We start from the raw sequence: 7,800 nt of genomic DNA, 5'->3' as shown, positions 1-7,800 counted from the left end.
CTGACAAAAACCATCTAATAGGCGTGCTAAAACATTTAGGTTCAGCTATTTTTGCCATAAGAATAATTGCCTACTTTGGGAACATATAAGATGGGAAATTAACATACAATGCATTTTTTCATTCATTGACATCTTATGGGATAATATTCAGGTGTGACTTGTAAAGGGACACCCTCCCCTAACATTACCTTCTTTCAACAGAAGATAGCAGTACCAAATATATTTTCTACCTTTTAGACAGGTTAATATTATCTCAGCTGTTCAACTAAAAGAATTTAATATGATTTTGTATACAATATATTATATTTCAGGCTAAAATGTATTTTTTTTAATTGTATTTTATTACTTTATCACAATCGATATGTATTAACTGTATATGTATAGTTAAAATTACATTTCTCCTAGAAACATTTGAAATTCCGAAATATTCAGCACACTTGAAATTCATATTATTAAATGCACAATCTGATGCTAACTGTTAAACTCATTTCTGGATTCATTTATAAATTAATGACATAAATTGATGAAGATTCTTCTTTTGTCAAGAATGTTTGTAAACTCTTCTTGTTTTTTTAAATTCTTTGGAATACTGTCAGTTCCACAGAATGAAGGAGTAGTGAGCTCTTCTCTGATGTGATTGGATGTGTTTTTATGTTTGGCAATGACAATGTAATTTTTGGTTTCATGGAATTGGAAATTATAAAGACAGTGTGACACAGAAAATTGTGACAGAATAAAAAAAAGTTCAAAAACAGAAATTATGCAGCAGACCTACTTAATAATTATCATGTCATCTGGAACCTATAAAGTCAAAAATTTCAGCCTCAAGAATCAATCCCTAGACATGACAAACTGAAGCCAACTAAGAGAAGTAAAAAAGTTATTTGTACATGTTACTCCTCTCAGAACTTATGAAATGAGTCAGTTATTTAGAAGAGTGAAAATCTACTGGTTATCTGTGGGAGGGTAAGATTAAACAGTAGAAAATCCAAGCTGTAATGTAACAGTTGTGGAAAGGAAAGCTGATACTCACCATAGTGGAAATGCTGAGTCACTGGTAGGCACAACAGAAAAAGTGTCACAAATAATAGCTTTCAGCTGGTAAGGTGTGATATATTGCAGAGAAAGTTCCCACCTGCACAGTTCAGAAAAGCTGGTGTTGGTGGGAAGGATTTCACAGCCTGTGCCTTATGGATCCTTCCCACCAACACCAGCTTTTCTGAACTGCATGGGTGGGAACTTGCTCTGCAATGTATCCTACATTCCCATAACCCTCCTGGCCTCTACCTTTGTTAGTCATTGTCCTATCCCATCCAGCCCCTTCTCTGTTCCCATTCCCACACTGCATGGCCCTCTTTCCTCCATTGCACCCAGTCTTATTACTTCTCCTCTTTTCCACTACCCTCCCCCCCCCCCCCCTGCCCACTTCTCTGCTCCCTCTGTCTAAACTCCCGACTGCACATAGCTGCCCTACCCTCTTTCCACCTCATCCCTGCATGCTCCCCAACAGCACATCATGTCCACCACACCTACCCTAGTTTCCCTCCCCCTCCCAACCCCAGCCCACTTATTACCCCCACCCAGTCACCACTCCCATCATGCACTGGTGCTGCTGCTCACAGTGTGGCCTCAGTTGCTTGAGACTGCAGTCATGTGTGTGTGAGTTGTGTTTGAGTGAGTGTGTATATGTGTGTATTTGCCATCTAATTCTGATGAAGGCCTTACTGGCTGAAAGCTATTATTTGTTGTGCCTATCTGTGACACGGCATCTCCACTGTATGGTGAGTAGAAACTTTCCTTTTCACAGGAGGGTACCATTACAAACTCCTCACTTAGGCAAAAAGTATTCATTGTACAAAAGAAAATAATTAGAATTATGGCACATTCACTCATGTTCATCTTGTAGGTGTCTCTTTAAGAAGCTGTGAATATTAAACAAATCCTTGTAGTATATTTATTCACTTGTGGAATCTGTTATCATCAATCCATCTAAGTTTGACAGTAACAAAAATAGTCATAAGTACAACACTAGGAGTAAAATGTACTGCATTACCCCTTGATAAATCTAACATTGACACAGAAAGGGGTAAAAAATGCACCTATAAAACTCTTGGACAAGCTACCTGTGGAAATTAAATGTCTGTCAGATAACAAAAGTGTTTTTAAATGTAAATTGAAGCTGTTTTGTCTTAACAGCTACCATTATGTCACAGAGAAATTCTTGAATAGAGACAATTAGTTATTAAAACATGCAAATGGCCAACATGTAGCCATATGATTATTAGTTTTGATATTAAAAAATGGAAAATCCAGGATGGAATAATGACAATATTATGAAAAGGATAGATTGCTACTTAGCACACAGTGGAGATGCTGAGTTGCAGATAGGCACAACAAAAAGATTATTTACTTCTTTTGACAATCATTTTGTGGTGCCTATCTGCAACTCAACATCTTCACTATGTGGTGAGTAGAAGTCTATCCTTTTAATAATGCTGTCATTAATTTTTTTTTTTTGGTATTGTTTGAAGTCGTATATAAGTGTTATGTGTTTGTTCAGTTGACATGTTTCACATCATAATGTTTATTACGAATTTGATCTATGGAACAAGGAATGAACTAACTAACATACTTTTTATTAATTGATATCCCCTGCCTGAATCCATGTTGAGACCCATTACCCATATCTATTAGAATCTGTATGGCCAAAAAGTGAGAAAAGACTAAGGCATTACAGAGGCAATGAAAGTGGAGCCTGCATGATATCTCAAATAAAAATGGACAAAAATAAAAAAAGTTAAATAAATTACTTTGCCATGACAGTGCAATGGCAGTGAAATGTATGTGGCTCCAGAGAAGGAACATAAGGAAAGCCACATTGTGCTCACACCAGGTAGTACCGCTTTCAATCAAACCACTCATGCAAAACTGACAGGAGACATGCACCTGACATCCTTGAGGTGGAGAGTTGTAGAAGAGCTAACTGTAACTTGGATCATTATATGGTTAAAGTGAGAAACAGATAATCCATTAGGATCTTTAGGTCCAGAGCAGAGGTGCATCTCAAAATTAAAAGAGAAGGGAATATCTCACAAAGAAGGTCTGAGTACAGAAGAAAGGGTTTGGACAAAGACTGTAAAAGGCAATGACAGAGAGAACTGAGGCAAGAATGAAAATGATAAACAGAGCAACAAGATCTAATACATAAGGATTCACAAAGGAAAGGAAGAAGGCATAAAGAGTCTGTAGTAGAAAAAAAAACAAGAATCCAAAAAGAAGTGGCTTACAGAGCAAGGAGAAAAATATAATGATGAAAAAGTAAGGAAATTCTACAGAGGAGTTCAGGAACTGAAGAAAGGCTTTCAACAACATTCTCAGTTCTGCTGACGTGAGGAAGGATATTTTATGGGAGGAGAACATATGCCAGACTGGTGGACTGAATATTTCAATGAATTGCTGAACATTACTACAGAGATAGTAATACAAAAAGAAAATAAAGCAGAGAGCGACCAGCCATGACACAATGTTAGCCAGAATGAAGTACCTGTACTCACACCAACAGTAGAGGAAGGTAGGTTGGCAATCAAAAGTCTGGAGAATCATAAGAACTCAGGAAACAATAAGATTTCAGCAGTGATTATCAATGGTGGGATGATTAATACCTGACACTTCTTGTCCACCAGCTGATCAATGAAATATGAGAACAAGTAGTGATGCCAGAACAATGGAATTTGCCCATTACTTACCCATTTCATAGGAAGAAGGGCAAACCAAACTGTGAAAATTACTATGGCATCACTTAACTCAGTGATGTGTACAAAGTCTTATTCAAAGTCATTGATATGAGACTCACTCCACTTGCAGAAGAAATACGAGGGTTGAATGAAAAGTAATGCCTCCACCTTTGTAGCTCTTCAACAATTGGCAATATTGGTATGCAGCAAGTATTGGCTTGTTTTGTAGCCTCTTCTCGAAAGGCTGCAGTTGGCGGTAAGCCTTAGCATTGACGGGGTGTGTTGTTGCAGTGTAAAGTTTGGAACCTTGTGCAGATGGTCTGCCAATGCAATTTAAGCAACGTGCAGTCATTGAATTCTTGACAGCAGAAGGTCTCACCCCAAAGGAGATTCATCAAAGAATAAAAGCAGTTTATGGTGACTGTGTTGATGTGAGAACTGTGTGTCATTTGGTGAGTATGTTTAAAGATGTTGAGGTGGAAACACGTGACCTGCATGACAAAGAGTGGGATGTCCTGTGACAGCAATCACCAGTTTCATAAGGAGAATGTTGACAAATTGATTCCGGATGATAATTGTATCACTCAGAGAGAAACTGCAAGCACAATCAGCATTTCACAAGAACATGTGGGTCACGATATTGCTTTGCTTGGTTATCTGAAGATGTGTGTGTGATGGGTACCCTGGATGCTGAGTCCTGAAATGAAAGCACACAGACTTGAAATTTACTAGGAACTCCTCTCATGTTACCAGAATGAAGGTGACTCCTTTCTCCATTCAATAGTGACAGAAGACAAAACATGGGTACACCATTGCAACCCCGAGACAAAACATCAGTCTATGGCATATTGACACAAAGACTTGCCCCAGAAAAAGAAATTCAAGACGCACCCATCAGTTGGAAAAATCATGGTCACAATGTTTGGGGATGCAGATGGTGTTATCCATGTTGATTCCTTGATCGTGGAACAACAATAAATTCAGAGCATTACATCACAACATCGTGAACTCTGAAATGACAGCTAACAAGGGTCCGAAAGGAAAAGGAAAATGTTTTCCTGCAGCATGACAATACCAAACCACACACTTCATATGCCACTACAACAAAATTTTTGAGACTGAATCTCACCACCGTACGGCATCCACCATACAGCCCAGATTTAGCACTGTCTGACTTCCATCTGTTCACGATAATGAAAGATGATCTGCAGGGATATCATTATGCTTCTGATGAAGACGTTGAGAGAACTGTAGGACTGTGGTTACAGAAACAGAGTGTTGACTTCTTCCTTGACAGCCTCAGAAACTTGTTCATCATTGGCAGAAATTAAATCAACAACCGATCATATCTTCAGTAACAGGCAAATAATGGCAAAATGCTACAAATATAATGTGGATGTACATCAGCTCTTTGTAGATTTCATGTAGACTTATGATAGCATGAAAAGGAAAAATCTGTATCAGACCCTAACGGATATGGAATTTCTATATAAATTAATCAGGTTGGTACAAAGGATGCTCACCAGCATTAAATGCCAAGAAACTGTAGAAGCTACTTCTCAATATAGTGTTGGAGAAAGTAATGAGAGAATTGGTGGAAATCAATAACCCAGGTGACACTCTGTTTAACAGTATGACAGAAAACCTGTCACATGGTGATGAAGATTATATGCTCTCTAGAAGATTGAAAGAGTTGGAAGAAAAATTTGGCAGATTAGCAAAGGAGGCAGAAACGTAAATACAGTAGCTCTTCCCTTCCAAGAAAAATGCTGCTGTTAAAGGGAAATACATCAAGTTGAATGGGGCCAGCTGTGAGAGATGTCAGAATCTGCAGTACTTGGTATCACTGATAACTAATGATAATTGTGTAAGTGAAGGAATAAAAGCAAGGATTTCCATGGGAATAAAGCTTACTGGGTCCTGATCAAGAATGTTCAGTCATGTGGCCTGAGCAGAAAATCAAAGATGACTTTCTATTGAATGGTTATGTATGGTTCAGATAAATGGACAAATACTGTGGCAGAAGAAAAGTTCCTGATAAAATAGAAAAGAAAAACATTAAGAAAGATTTTTGGAGCAGTGAATGAGGCAGGGAAATGTGCAATATAGAAAAACAAGGAATTGGAAGAACTATATGTTGCACTGACCTAGTTAACAGATTAAAATGGTTGGGCCATGTGAGCAAATGTGAAGGGGTAGACCCATCAAGAAGATCTACAGAGGAAATCAAAATGGCAGAAAGTGCAAAGGAAGGTCATAGAAACATTGGATGATGTGAAGAATCATTTGAGAAATGTGTGATTAGGAAGATGGAGAAAACAACTCGAAGATAATCAAGACTGGGTTTGATCATCAGAGAGGCCAAGGCCCTACACAGGTTCTTACACCAAGGAGTAATTAAGGAAGTAAGTAATCTTAATGGCTCTTTCTACTGCTAATAAAAGTAACTCTATATGCTTCAAATCTGTGTACATTACTTTATGTGATGTGCAAGCATTACTAATATAACTAGTGACCCCAATGTGATGTTAAAATGCAATCAACTGATCTGGCGTAATCCCTAAAAGACACCACACTGATACAGCAAGCCTTACCACACCTGGTATCACCTGCAGTTGTGCGGAAAGTTGGGACAGGGGGAGGGCAGGAGGGGGGGAAGGGGGTGGTATTTTATAATTAATACAGCTACTGACTGTACATATAGCACAAAGATTATCTTTTACATTACTCTCAGTGTCGAGTTATCTGTGGTCGTTTATGAACATATATTTGTGATACTAGAAATAAAATGTAATAGCTACCAATATGTTCTGAAAAGTTGCACACAAAAATCTGAGATTCTATTGATCATATAGACTAATGATGAATTGTTTGGTATAACCCTTAGCCTAGCATCCATTTGCTATTTGTATACCTATTTTAAGAATGAGGATACTATAACTACCCTACAATATGGGTCAAAATTTAAACATTACATGCTTCCTCCACCCCAGGTAAACTTAGCAAATCGGTTGACTCTTTTGCGTTAGGTGTGGTCTAGGGTGGACCATAGGTGGCTTGTAAAAGCAGCTTTTTTTCATGGGTGGTTCCTGAAAAAAACAGCGAAAAACTTCAAGTTTTGGGTACGAAAAGAACATTTCTGCAGATGCCCACTTACGTAATTTTTATCCGTGGCATATCGTCAGAATTTTTACAACTATCTAAACAACAAAATGACTCAAACTTAACTATACGTTCTTTAGATGTTCATCTAGAAATGCTATTTTCCTGTTTTCAAAAATCTGTATCTATTGTTATAAAGGTGCAACCGAGAACCCATGATTTTCGGATACCACAAGCATAACTTGTGAAGATGACCATTTCTACAATTTCTATTCGTGGAAAATTGCTGAAACTTTTACCACATATTCTTAAGAATATGTCCTTGGGGAACTTTGAAACTTTTTGTGATATCATTATCTGTAACCGAAATCCAGAGGTTCAAAGTTACCATACTTATGCACCTAAAATACGCATGTAATATCTGGTCTGAGGTGTAAATGTAGTTTTAACTGTTGTAGTGAACACAGAGTGAAGGTTTCCGGGACATTATTAGGATTCTGGGGTCACCAAACTATATTTTTAGTCAATATAATGTAATTGGATAGATAAAAAAAATCACCTCTCCAAGATTTTACTTGTGCAAGCTTTCAGAGACCATAGCTCCTTCTTCTGGCAGAAGGGTTAAAGGTGGAGGATGAGGGGGGAAGGGAAAGGAACTGGAGAACCTTAGGAAAAAGGGATAGAGATTGGAAAAGTCACCCATAACCCCAGGTCAGGGGAGACTTACCGGATGTGATGAGAGGGAAAGACTGGTTTCTTCTTTCTTTCCTTTTCATCCTGTCTGGCAAGTCTCCCTTGACCTAGGGTTCTGGGTAACTTTTTCAAACTCTACCCCATTTGTAAAGCTCTACAGTTCCTTATCCTTCACTCCTCTACCTTCCCCTTCAACCCTTCTGCCAGAAGAAAGAGCCACAGTCTCTGAAAGCTTGCATAAGTAAAACCTTTTTTTTATATGTGTATTCTT

The sequence above is a fragment of the Schistocerca gregaria genome, chromosome 4 (genome assembly GCF_023897955.1).
Source record: "Schistocerca gregaria isolate iqSchGreg1 chromosome 4, iqSchGreg1.2, whole genome shotgun sequence".
Classification (NCBI taxonomy): domain Eukaryota; kingdom Metazoa; phylum Arthropoda; class Insecta; order Orthoptera; family Acrididae; genus Schistocerca; species Schistocerca gregaria.
The sequence above is the reverse complement of the archived record's forward strand: the minus strand, read 5'-3'. Positions refer to the sequence as shown.